Source organism: Temnothorax nylanderi, unplaced genomic scaffold (assembly GCF_030848795.1).
Source record: "Temnothorax nylanderi isolate EJ_2023f unplaced genomic scaffold, tnyl_v1.0 TNYL_tig1198_pilon, whole genome shotgun sequence".
In the NCBI taxonomy this organism is placed as follows: Eukaryota; Metazoa; Arthropoda; class Insecta; order Hymenoptera; family Formicidae; genus Temnothorax; species Temnothorax nylanderi.
This window is the reverse complement of record NW_027250260.1, coordinates 16,873-31,411: the sequence shown is the minus strand read 5'-3', so window position 1 is coordinate 31,411 and position 14,539 is coordinate 16,873. Positions and strand designations below refer to the sequence as shown.

General features: G+C 32.6%; 1 long non-coding RNA gene across 2 annotated transcripts; it reads left to right on the top strand.

The window, feature by feature from the left end:
• Positions 1-6: 6 nt before the first annotated feature.
• LOC139786929 (uncharacterized) lies at positions 7-14,313 on the top strand. 2 transcript variants are annotated; one of them, XR_011722474.1, is made up of 3 exons: positions 7-473; positions 7,315-7,841; positions 12,350-14,313. It is a non-coding gene; the product is annotated as an uncharacterized lncRNA (long non-coding RNA). The 2 variants fall into 2 exon arrangements; XR_011722473.1 differs by having other exon boundaries at positions 7-1,055.
• The last annotated feature ends 226 nt before the right edge of the window (positions 14,314-14,539 follow it).

Here is a 14,539-nt window from a genome sequence, read left to right as displayed (position 1 = left end):
TTTACGCGAAATCGCTCTTTCGTCGTGCTTATTTTTATCGATGTTCGTACGAAGCGAAAGCTAAATTCGACGATCAGGCGACGTTGTCTTTGTGTTTCGAACGGCGCCGGGCCTCAGGGCCCGGTGGCTCTCGTTTCCGTTCAGATCAACTCCAGGAAGCATGCGATCATAGAGCTTGCAGGCTTATCCCGGAGACGAGCCGGCTGCGATGTCTATACGGGCGTTACCCTTCGGCGGCAGTTTGCCTCGCGTAATAATTGTCACGAATCTTTGTACGACGAAAGTAAATACTTTCTCAAATCAACGAAAATATATTCTCGAGAAAAGAGAGAGGAAGCAAGAGACAGAATACAAGAGAAAAGCAAAGAAAGAGAAAAAAAGAAGCACGCAAAATATCATCGTACCGAAGGGTCAAGTTACACCAAGATAACCTTATGAGGCAGCGAATTAAAAATCCTGGACAGAGAGCTTCAGTAAAAAACTCAAGAAAAATACTGCAGATTTATTTGTCATACAAGATCAATCGAGAAGAATTCTTAAATTCGTGATTAGCACAGAGTGTAGATAGATATCATTCTTTGATAATTTGCAAATTGAATTACAATCATGTTTATGCAGGGCGTAGTTATGGATGGTATAGTGGGAGTTAATCGTGGCTAGAGGAAGAAAGGAAAAGAGTATTAGAGGAAGATAGATAAATATAGTGCGAAGGAGGAGAGGAATAGGAGGAAAGGAAGAGAGAAGGAGAGAAAAGCGCGAGAATGGGGAGAGAGAGGGAAAGGAAGAGAGAGAGAGAGAGAGAGAGAGAGAGAGAGAGAGAGAAGATAATCTACATAGAAGTTTTATACGATCTGTTTCTAACGACCTCATAAAAAATGTGTATAGAAAATAATATGACTCCAAGAATACATATAATTCAAATGGATAATGATGAAGGCAAAACACAATCCGTGATTAAATAAATTTAAATTAATTAACATTAAAAAACGCCCCACGTAGTATCATTTTAGACACTAATGCAAATAGTATAAAGCTGTGAAGTGTCTCATATATATGTAATCTTTAGTATAAATTTTTTAATGTTTAGAAAATTATTATATGTTTGTGTTATATTACAGTACACTGTCAGTACACTATATATACATGCGGTTATGTGCCATCACATGGTACAACCTAACAAACCTAATCCATTACGCGCACGCGCACACACACACACATACATACATACACGCGCGCGTGCGCATACGCATGCACTAATACACGCAAATCTTTAGATAGATATAAATAAAACTAACTAAAAAATATTAGTATTTGGAAAAATATTTTTAATTTAAGAGAGTATTCTAGTTTGAAAGGTCGTAAAAAAAGATATTTTTAAAGACATTTTTGTAAGGAAATAGAAAAAGCGAATAACGTTAAACTTTGTATATATTTTTTTAAACATATATTTTAAGAACATATTTTTATTTTCTAAGTAATAAAGATAAGTAATAAAAACATTCTTCTTTTTTATGTTATACCTATCTTAGTCAATATTAGAAGCTCGCAAGTAAAAACGCATATAGACGGTAAATAATTTCTAACTGTTCTAGGCATGTGAAACGCAAGAACCAAAAATTTTCTTATTCAGGAGAAGTGCATCTGAACTAGAACTAAACCAATATTTTGATTCTGGATAAAATAGCGGCATTTCTTCCGAATAAGACAATTTTTTGTTTTTAAGTTTAGATACCTAGAGCAGCTAGAAATCATTTACACCGTCTACATGTGTTTTTTCTTGAAAACTCTTAGTAACCAAGATACAGCATAAAAAAGTAAAGCGTTTTTGTTATTTAAAAAATAAAAGTACATTCTTAAAATAAGACTAAAAAACATACAAAGTTTAACATTATTCGCTTTTTTCATTTCCCTACAAAAAATTCCTGAAAAATATTTTTTTTACGACCTTTCAAACCAGAATACCCCCTTAAAAAATATCAAAATAATTTTTAATTTTAAAAATATGTTTTTGAATTTATGAAATATTATTTGCATATTTCAATTCTTTCACATATTACCTGATTTATTTACGTTATAGAAAATACCACAATGACCATACTCACACTATGAATATCTCCTCATGCTTATAATGTTTTTCATGTATTAATGTTTTTTATTACATTATTAATTTACGATTATTTACCGTTTATTAATTTGTGATATTTTTAATACAATTCACTATTATGAATGTTATGAATATTAATGATTTGATATTAATACTCTCTCTCTCTCTCTCTCTCTCTCTCTCTCTCTCTCTCTCTCTCTCTCTCTCTCTCTCTCTTTAAAAATTCCTGTAAAAAACTTGGGTGTGTGAAATCATATTTTTTAGATAGGTTTACTTGTATCTATCTATAGGTTTGCGTACGTTCGTGCATGTACGTGTGTATGTAATAAATTTAGGTTTATCAGGCTCAAGGCTGTACCAGGTGATTGTGGCCAAAATATTAGACTCATGTACTGATCCAATTGTTTCGATATTTATTATAGGCCAGTCATATTGGACTAATTTAAGGGGTTAACCTTCCAATTAATCTTCACAGGTTGCAACCACCATAAATCGCTTTGATTTAAGGTGCTATAAGTGGGATTTATTTTGCTTCGTAAAATTAACGCGCAATAAAAAGTTATTAACAATATTAACAAAAAACGCGATTTTTTTTATTTTTTCTCAAATATCTCGAAAACTGAGCAAGATAGGACAAAAAAGGACCCTTGTATTTTTTTCGTACGACGAACGCTGATTTTTTTATTGACGCGCAAAGTTATCCAATATTGCGCACAGGTCGGATAACGTTTGTTTTACACCGAAATAATTATTTTTCATTAAAATTCACGTGATTTTTCGCATTATTATTGAACCATATTGCAAAAAACGGCTTTGCATCATCAAACGGCGCAACATCAAAAAAACGATGAAATCGAGGGTTTTCAGGATCCGAGTCTCGGACTTTGACGGCGAGTGCGAGCTAAACGACTGACTTGACGATAAATGTTGTTCAGATCATTATTGTAGATAATTTTACGCTCTACAAAAAAGATACGTATAGTTAGTTACCCTATCTTGCTTAGTTTTCGAGATATTTGAGAAAAATAAAAAAATCGGGTTTTTTGTTGATAATATTGTTAATAACTTTTTATTGCGCGTTAATTTTGCAAAGCAAAATAAATCCCACTTATAGCACCTCAAATCAAAGCGATTCATGGTGGTTGCAACCTGAGAAGATTAATTGGAAGGTTTGATGTCTAATATGACTGGCCTATTATTTAAATATCTTGTTATGATTTATTAGTTACATGTTAGTGTATTATTATAAAAGATTTAGAATACTTTATTCTTTGCTGCATAAATAATGTCAACATTATTTACGTAAAAAAATTTGTAACAAATAAATACTAAAAAATTTTGAAATTTTAGTCCTTTGATTGCTATTAAAGAAATATAATATCTAAATATACCACATCAGACATTAATATTTTATTTTACTTGATTATTCATACTTCTTAAATAATATCTCCTAAAACAATCTTATTGCATCGTTAGAATTTTGATTGCATTTATTAAATATAAATAACAATTCTACTTTCTCATTATTTGTAAACGATTTGATTTTATATAGCTTAATAATTATACTGCTTTAACACAAAACTATTGTATGTTTTAACATTCTTATATGTATGCGCTCTATCTTAATGATATTTGTAAACAAAGATGTAAATATATTTAAAATGATGGGTCATTCAATTTTTAATGTAAATAAAGCACAGGCAAAACATGAAAGTATTGAAACGTAAATAATGTTTCAAAAATTTTAATAGTATCTCTTAAACTAATAATTTTTTAAAAACATGATACTTTTTTTGTAAAAAACAAAAAATTACATTAAATAATATTTTACACACGGATATTTTTGAATAAAATATTTGAATGACTAAAAAATGTATAATTGCATTTTGCAGTTATATGCATGCGCATAAATGCATAACCCTCCATTGCCCTTGTATGAGGCAAAAATTCAGTTCACATTTTATTTCTTTAATTGCATAAAAGTTGACTATTTGACTTTTACAAAAAGTAAACTTTTTAACTTTTTACTTATAACTTTCTAGATTATATTTATATGGTTGTTTTCCAAAATTTCGTTACTACAATTTTTAGATTAGACTTTAAAAATGTTAACGCATGATATCTATATCTGAGCGCGGCGTTCATGACGAGAGCAAATATATACAGTCGACTCGACTGGCGTTGTTGCCAAACCTAAGCTTTACTGTGGCAGATCGAGGAATCGGTCGATGTCTCATTTGCTTATTGTTATAAAACTGTGTTGATCTGAGAAAACTATGTGGCAACGCCGCACTAATACAGTGATACACGTACAGGCATTAAAAACAATTTTAATCGCATTTCTAATGTCGATTATTTTTTTCTGCAGTATGATAGTCACAAAGTAACTGAAATCTTCATGATTGAGATATTGATGGTTGCCTTCTTTCGCTCTCTTTTCTTTTCTTTTCTCCTTTCCACATTTTCTATCTATCTTGAAGACCATTAAAAATTGTGAAACAATTTAATCTATGCCTATCCACTCTTTAAAAAGTTGTGTTAAAGCGATGGAGTCATCTGTGTTTTACCGACAAAATGTTATTTTCGCATACGTGCCATTTTTTATTGGTTCTATAGAATTATAAATTCTTTTCCAGAATTAAAGTATACACCCAAACGGAGAAGGGACGAGTCAACTTTACGTTGAAAAAGAAAAAAAATCATAGAAGTATATATATAATTTTTTTTCTTTTGCGTGCATACTTTAATCCTGGAAAAGGATTTATAATTTTATAGAACTAATAAAAAATGACATGTACGCGAAAATTTGTTGTGATATAAATGTTTACAATAAAGAATGGCGCGCGTTTGTAGTGTTCTAATTAGAAAAAACAAATACAAGATTGTCAGAAAGTTTATTTATTATAGGTTATACCAAGATATCTCTATATATATATAAATGAATGTATGTATGTATGATGTATGTATGTTTGTCCGCTATGCAAACCTACAGTTTTCAAATTAGAACAACTAAATTTGGTATACTATCTCACGATACTCTAACTTAGACAGTAGGCGTATTTTGAGAACCGCATTATTACCGATTTTTTGGGCAACCGGTTCCAAAATTTTTTTTATTCGTTAATGGACCGAATCTTAAAGAATTATATATGAAACAGAGGTAGAATTTTCTAGGGGTGGCAATGATGTGTATTATGTTTTATTACCGATTTTTTGGAAATCGGTTCCGAAATTGAATTATATATGAAACAGGGTAAATATATGTTTAAAAAGATATCCCGTGTTCATGAAAATAATGGAGAGGCGACGTTACTCTGGCGCATGATTGTTGCCAATTTCATGGGAATGCTTTTTGGCGCGAAGTTATTCATGACCACGTGGCCAGCACATGATCACGTGACGTATTTCTTCTTGCACGCGCGCTCTCTAAAAAAGACGATCATCGTTCTGCTTGAGCCTTCACGCTGAGAATCTTCCTGTGTCTGATATCTTTCCTTTCTACGTAATGTTGATCGTTCTTCGGGTATCGAATTTCCGTGATTACGAATACGAAAAACAGCTTATTTCATTAATCTAGGAGGTCAGATTATAATATGCTTGAGCCTTTACGCTAAGAATCTTTCTGTTCCTGATATCTTTCCTAATTTCTACGCAAAGCTGATCGTTCTCCGGGTATCGAATTTCCGTGATTACCAATACAAAAAATAGTTTATTTCATCAATTTAGGAGGTCAGATAATAATAAATATAGCATTAAAATTATATACCTTGAATGGTATATGTCAAGGTCAATGTCATTGGAGTTGTGTAGATATATCTTGCGCGTAGAGGTCTCTGCTAATCTTATATACATTATATACATATACATACATGTATATGCAACTTTGATATTTGATAGACGATAGATTCATTACTTTATTAACGCGAAAGATATTTTGTTACATACAAACATTTCTGTTGCACTTTCCACATTATATCTTGCGTGAGAGGAAAAATTCATGTACATGCAGAAATGTACAGTTGTAAATTTTGTTTTGTGTCTTAAAAAACTTACCTTTTTCAAAGAAGGTGAAAAAGAGCGCTAAGTGTACGCGCTCCGTATTAACTGTATTCGATTTGTATTTTTTACTGTAAAAAATTACTGCAGTTGCGCATAAGTCTGCATGACTTTTATATCAAATTTATTTTACGGTTTTTTAATATAATTGTCAAGGGAAAAGGAAATTTTGAAGTATTTATTCATACAAATATTTTTTTATTTGAAAATGGCACGCAATAATTTTCAGCGTGTCATTTCTCGCCTCTGACGTCACGATATAACATGGCCGCGGCGAGTACCCGGGACCCTTTACTGTAAAATTTCGCAATTTTAGACTTTGAGCTAAAATATCTCAGCATAGAGGACACATAGAGCAAATGTAAAGGCAGTTTTGTCACATAGTATGAACTTAACTAATTGATTGAGCGTATCCAGAAACGTTCAACCGTTATAACTGAACGATAAATCTTGCCTGCGCTTAACTTGGGCAGCGTCAGTGTATTGCTTTGCGCGTACACTACGTGTCTCTTGATACCAAACGTTGATTATCTATTATTATTAACAATTTTTTAATAAATATCGTGCGACGGTTAAAAGAGTATAGCCTGAACATTATTCATGACTATACTCTTGACAACATAGGTCAATAAAGGTCAAGTTGATCGGTACTGTCTGTTAATGTAAATAATTACTAATGTTTCTTTTTTTCTCAAAAAAGACTGTTACAGTTTAAGAAGTGATAGTCCAAGGGGCGTTAAAAATAAATAAGAAATAAAATATAAGAGAAGTTCCTACTTTAAATCGCTAATTTTTTGTTGTATTTATTTAAACAGGGAACTTTATATTAAATTATCATAGTGGAGGACTGAACATTTTCTATAAAAAAAAAACCGCGAATATTTTTTTGTAAAGTAATATAAAATTAGTCAAAATGAATACATAATAAGTGTTGTAATAGCTAGCTTTTAAGATCTCAGGCTGCGTCATTATATGCAAAACATTAACTTTCTAGTTCATCTAATATTTTTTAAACACAATATTCTAAAAGCTCCAAGTGTGAGATGTATTATACTCTATTCTGTTCTCATTGTTTCTCGTTTTCTATCGTATTTGCAATTTCTCGAGTTATTGTTTAACCCTTCAATAAATTTTGCATCAATTCCGTCGTGTAGGAGAGTACGAATTTCTGTGGAGTAAAAGAATAGAGGCATTGACAGTAGGCATTGACAATTACGAATTTGACGAGAATTAGGAAAGTGTGCATATAAGCGTGCATTGAAGAGGATACAATGATGCATAGAAGAAACATATAAAGAAGAGATGAAGAACGAATAAAGGTATTTAGGCGAAGTAAAGTAGAAAAAGTGCGAGCAGTGGCAGATACGCGAAACTGGCGACCCAAGCACGTGACAGTGGCTCCCATGGGTCTCGGACCCGCCGCCGAGCCAATGGTGGGTCGCTCTCTAGCCGGGGCAGCACTACAGAGATGCAATGCGGCTTATGCGCTGTCGTCGCCGGTCTGTTTCGCCGGGCTATGTGCATTGCAGGCAGCCGACGCGGCTCTGGAGAATCTTGTTATCAGGAGCTGGCCACAGATATGCAGGAGCGACAACATTCGCAGATGGAAGACGCAGAAATTGAGCTCGTCAAAACAAGCGAAATTGTGACGAGAGTGAAAAACGTCGTTCAAGCGGAAGAGGTGAGATTAGACACGATTGTTTTTAAATAATCGGCTTGTGTCATGTTCAAGAAAGTGATAAGAGAGATCGTAAATTTCCATTTTTTATTTTTCGGATTAATTTGTTAAAATTTATTAAGTTTGTATACACTATATTGCGAAATTTAAATGTATTCAAAAGAATTATTACTTTTGCGTCTAGTTTAAAATAATGTGATAATTTAACGTCGTTTAACTATATTAAGTGTCATTATATTGAAGCTATTGAATATAATTTTGGCCATATATTATAAAAAAATTAATGGGTGTGTAGTGTTACATTATATTTTGATATTTCTATTTTATAATTTACTTCAAGTATTAATTTATTATTATATTAGCATTAATATACAATATATAGAGGAAAGTTCCCTATTATGAGATAAGCTCCTAATATGCGATAGCGGGGTTTTTGCTAAACTAATAGGTTCTATTTGTTGGTTCCGCCATGAACTTATTGCCCTTGGTGTAAAACCTATTTAGTAGAAAATTCATTGTCCGATCGTGCATGCACTCGTTACGAATATCGAAATTGTGAATTAGGACGTTGTCAAGTTCCATGAAGGTGAGACTTTGAACCTTATTTATTATATAATAAATAAATATTTGACAATGAGTTCTGTATGCAGCGATAGAGTAAGGTCGTATTAATAGGAAAATACAGGATATGTTGAGTTGCTTAATTGTAGAGGATAGATTTGGTGATCGCGAAACCGCAAGGCGTGGGATCCGTAATATGAGATATTCAGGGTGACGATCGTTGCTAGAGTATGAAGGTCATTGTACAGTAATAAAAAGAGGGAAAATACTATGTTAAAATTAAGGGAAGGTTCATACAAACTTATAAAAATGTGCTGATGGTGATCGCATGCTCATGCTGGACGCACACTGGCTGCGCTGGAAATATTGAGTATAAGTGTGGGTTTGCGATTATTGCAAATAAGCTTCTCCATTACATTTGTATTTCAGAGACATTAAATGAAGTTTTCTAATTGCAATACCGATGTATTTTGCACTTTATTAGCGATTTCTCGGGGTATCTCATATTAGGAGCACACTTTTCCGATTTTGCATGAAGCTCATTTTTTACATTTTTCTAATTTTTAGAAAAATTAATATTTAAATTAGATTTTACATTTCAGCATCTTAAAGCTTATTAAATTCCCTTTAAAATGACCTACTACATTTTTCAATTCTGCCCATAGACTTCCGATAATCACACAAAATACATAGATGTGGCGTCTCATAATAGGGAACTTTCCTCTAATAATAGTAGCTAATTATAGCTAATACTGCAATTAGTGTTAAAATTAAGACACTTTGTTTTGTAATCTTTATATAATTTTATTTACATATATACAGATGAGTGTCTGGTAATTACCGCGTCACCTCTCGTGGACAGGATAGAGCGGGTTGAATTGAATAGAAAGATCCTGTACTGTTTTGTAATTTCTCAATAATTAATGAGAATTTAATTAGTAAAGATCCGCGAAGTGTGCATCCGTGCGATTCGACCAGAAGAGGCAGTCCAGCATTTACGATTGCTAGGCGTGTGGCAAGGCATTGGAAGGAGCACTCTGTAAACAACAATGGCTATGCACGAGCGACGCGTAGTGCTTACAAAGCACTCCTTCTAATGTCTTGCCGCGCGCCTAGCAACCGTAAACACTGAACTAGTTCTTCTCGTCAAATCGCACGGACATATACACTGATTCGCGGATCTTTATTTAATAGTTAATTTCTCATTAATTATTAACAATTAAACTTACAAAACAGGACTTTCTTATTCAGCTCAAACCGTTCTATTTGCCCATAAGAAATGACACGCCGGTAATTACTGAACACCCTGTAATAGGTTGTGTGACAATAAGTGTAACACACTAAATAGAAAAATCCTGTATGCTTTTGCGATTTTTGCAATAACTAAAGAGAAATTAATTAATAAAGATCTGCGAATGAGCATGCATTCACATGATTCGGCAACAAAGGTGAGTGCGCGGCGAGAAAGAGACCTTTGTGAACCTATAGTATACCCCTACTAACAATAAGAGAGTTCGGGTACGGTACGATCAAGTGCTAATTTATTGCTAATTTATTACTTTAGTCCCGAATATTGTGCTTCTATCCACTCGCAGTAAATTAATCAAAAGTGGAGGTGCTGCCTTTATGTTAAGTTAGCACCCCTCATTCCTAAAAAAAAACGTGTATGTAGTAAAAAAAATAATACCGATATACCAGAATTTTGTGCTAATTTTGTGCTCAAAATTACCGCAAAGAGATATCGAACATATTGAATAATTATGAATGTACCGATACCGATTACTGTATAACTGTATAAGAGTAAAACGGTCAAAAAAAAAATAAACCATATTACATTGCAGGTATAACATTAAACTGTTTTTCAATCAAATACTCGTTAAATACTTTATTTTTGAATTTATTGCTTGCAAAACAACTTTAACCCTCGGTTGTCACACGGGGTCAAAATGACCCCAGCCAATTTTCAAATAACTGCATGCTGTTCAAAAACTAACAGTTTAAGTGGACCGTAAAAAGTTCTAGAATTAAATTTAAACAGAATGTATTCTTATTACAAAAAATTTAACTTTTGCTCAAAAAAATCATTTAAAAAATCCTTCAAAAAAGAGGTGTGACAACCAAGGGTTAAAAATTATCGAAAGTACACAAAGATATAAGAGTAAAGTATATTAAACAAATTAGTTGCTGTGCCGATTTTTGATATATTAAAATGAGCCTAGAATTTAGTGCTCTTAAAGTTATGCCAATCCAGAATTTTGGGCTTGTTGTTTAAGTTAACAAAGTCCACCGCGAGTGCTAGCTCCCGTCCGTACAAGAGAATAGTATATTAAACAAACAGGCTTGGAACAATTAATTTGTTTAATATACTTTATTCTTGTATCTTTGTGCATTTTTGATAATTTTTAAAGTTGTTTCGTGAGCAATAAATTTCAAAATAAGGTATTTTACGAGCATTTAATTGAAGAAACAGTTTAATGTTACACATGTAATGTACATGGTTAACTTTTTATTTTTGAACATTTTGCTTTTATGCAACTATCGTAACCGGTACATTCATAACCATTCAATATTTTTGACATCTCTTTACAGTATTTTACAGCACAAAATTAGCACAGAATTCCGGTATATCGATTTTTTGTTTACGGTACTCTACACATGTTTTTTAGGAATGAGGAGGGTGTTAGTTTAACGTAAAGGCAACACCTCCACTTTTGATTAATTTACTGCGAGTGGATAGGAGCACAAAATTCGAGACAAGAGCAATAAATTAGCACTAAATTAGCACTTAATTGTGTCATATACTCGGACTTTCTTTATGGTGGGGATGTTAGGTTCACACAGGAGTAAGGAAGAGTTTAGCGTTAACGCGCCGTTTGCACGGTTGCTACACGCACGGTAAAATATTGATGGGAGAACATGTCATAACATCCATGAACATGGTGCATAACACTGGATTATCTTTTGTCGGTGAATCGCTACACATTTATTCACAGATCTTCTTAACTAATTTTATATTAATTATGTGAAAAACGTAAACCAGTAGAGGACTTTTTTATTCAGTTTAACTCGCTCCCCCTCCCTACGAAAGGCGTTATACTTATTATTTATCAGACATTATGTATATGTATAATATTATACAATATATGTAAACATTTTTTTAGACAATATATGTTGGTAGATTTGCATCGTATTAAAATATATATTCATAAATACAAATAAAATGTAAAACTATATGGCATTTTATATACATATTGTATAATATTTTTAATATTAAAACTAAACAAAATGTTAATATCGGCAAGAATTAATTTTATAATATATGTAATTTTTTCTTTATTCTTAATTGGGACTTCAACTAAATTACTTTTGAAAGAGAAACTAGAATAAATAATAAAATTTTAAAATATTCTTGATATCATAATATATTTAATATAAAACCAAAAGATATTATAATTTCACTTTAATGTTTTTCAATTTATATTTACTCTTGTGCAATAAAATATATCTTAATGATTAGATTGTACTTTTTTAAACTATTGATTTTAAATTAAATAACAAAGAATTTTGCAAATAGGGGAGACCGGGGCCTAACCGTCAGTTTTTTTTCGGTGCCGATTTTTAACAAGAAAATAAATAATTTTAGTTAAATGTGGTATACCACTGTAAAGAGTGAACCTTTAGCTACAAAATTTATATAGGAAATTTTTATCTACGTCGCTTTGTTTAACCGGTATAGAGCAAAAACGACAACGGTGGAAAAATTGAAATCTCAAAAATGCCGGGGTTTAACCGTCACACTGCATTTTCAATACATATACGTACATCTAATCCTGAAAAATGATAGGATACATCTTAATAATTGTTTTTTAAGAGAAAAATATAAAAATTTATTTAAAATTTTTATGCGAAACATTATTAAAAAATAGTTACGAGGGTTCCTCTTTCCGCAGAAGTCACTCGCCCGACTTGTTTCACTCCTCGACGTCCGATGACTCTATTCGGTGTCTGAACGGTTGTAATTCCCGTCTCATCCATATTCCATATGCAGTGAGCCTGGAAATGCCCGGAAATGCCTTGGAAATGCACCCGGACTGCTTACTGACGGATTAACCCCAAACACAAGTTTCAGGTTTGATCGCCCACGAAATATTAGACATCAACGATAATGAAAAAACTACACTGGATTCGTGTTCAGCATGCATTACTCTTTATAATCACGTATCTCGAGATTTGGAGAGCAAATATTATTGCAGATATTACAAAATTTTCACGCGCAGAAAATGTAACTTTCACCTTCCGAAAACACGTTTGCCCTCGTAAAAATCATAACACGGCAGGTAACCTACCGAAACTTCGTTGGTCACATGGGTACCATAAGCAGAGTTTACAATGTTAATAGCGAGTTCGCACAATATACAGGTTCCGAGATATTTGATTTGACGGTTCAACCCCGGCGACGGTTAGGCCCCGGTCTCCCCTACTTCTGTGTTTTATTATTATATTGTAATAAAACATGCATTACATGTAGTAAAAATAGAAAATTAGAAAAAATAATAAAATTTTTTTCTAAATTATATATGTAAAGATTTCTTGTAATCAATATGTTAAGTATATATTATTTTACAATATAATATTGTACTTTTACGAAAAATTTGATTGTTAGTTTATGTGAAATATTTATTATTATTTCTCTTTATTATAATATAAAATTAATATTAGCGTAATTATATAAAATATAAAAATATTATATTTATGTTTTATTAATAGCATCATACACACCAATATTAAATATTAAAGATACCATGATGCATATTATGGAAAAATTAATTTAAAATCAGTCTTTCTTCTCTTCTTTCCTTCTCTTTTCTCCTGCTTCCATTTCTTTATCCCTTCCTTCTCTTTTCTTTCATTCCTTTTCACCTCTCTCTTCTTTCACGTACCTACAATGTTTTAATCAGCATTACATGGCACACTTTAGGTTATCTCGATTCAGTCAAATTTATTAATAACACAACTCTACAAAAAAAATTTTTTTCTTGTCCTTGGATTCATTTCATGATTTTCCTATTCATCATGCACCAAAATAAAGGAAAAATATCAATATCCCCTTTAAAGTTTGTTTTTGTAGTGGTAATACTAATAATACAGATTTTTGCGTTTTTATAGAAACAGTAACTAACACAAGTCAACATGAATTTTGCGTTTGAAATTAGGGTATGCAATTACGATAGGTTTATCGACAGTCATCCGAAAAAAAATTTATATTTCATAAAAAAGTTTGCTTTTGTAGCCAGGAGAACGTTTGTACGATATTTAAAAAAATCTATGATTTTAATTTTTATCTATTAAAAAACCAAAACAACTATATTTGTATATTATTTTTATTAACTTTAACTATTATATTAGCTTACAAAATAATGGAAAAAAGTTCAAAAGTGAACCCTGTTACTCTTTCTTTTATGTTCATAAGTACTTTCTTTTATTAAACCCCAAATATCTATAGTACTGGTATCTATAGTACATCTATAGTATTTATCTATAATACTGATGACCAGTCATTGCGATAGTAATCCTGCTCAGTACGAGAGGAACCGCAGGTTCGGACATTTGGTTCACGCACTCGGTCGAGCGGCCGGTGCGGTGGTGCGAAGCTACCATCCGTGGGATTATGCCTGAACGCCTCTAAGGCCGTATCCTCTCTAGTCAAAGGTGGCAATGATATCTCTAGGAGTCTCGTGAGTCGAAAGGCTCAAAACAATGTGACACACTACTAGGCGGCCGGTCCTCGCGGGCCGGTCGTCGCACGAGCCCGGTTTGCCGTACGGCGCCTCTGCCCGTCGTCGGGATCTCACCGCTTACGACGGCACGGCGTCTAACGGTCGAACATGAGTTTCGCGAGTTCGATGTCGAGACACGGAATCGCCTGTAGACGACTTAGGTCCCCTACAGGCCCCCCCAAAATGTGTGACAATGAATGGAAAACCACATAGAATATCTCCTATTAGTACCTATGCGATAAAGATTGGTCCATATCTCAACAGGTATTTAATTTAGGACCCATGTTTACTGGACATTTTCTTCTTATTTTGATGAGTATATAGGTACTACCTGCTCTCAAAATATGGAACACTTTTTTTATC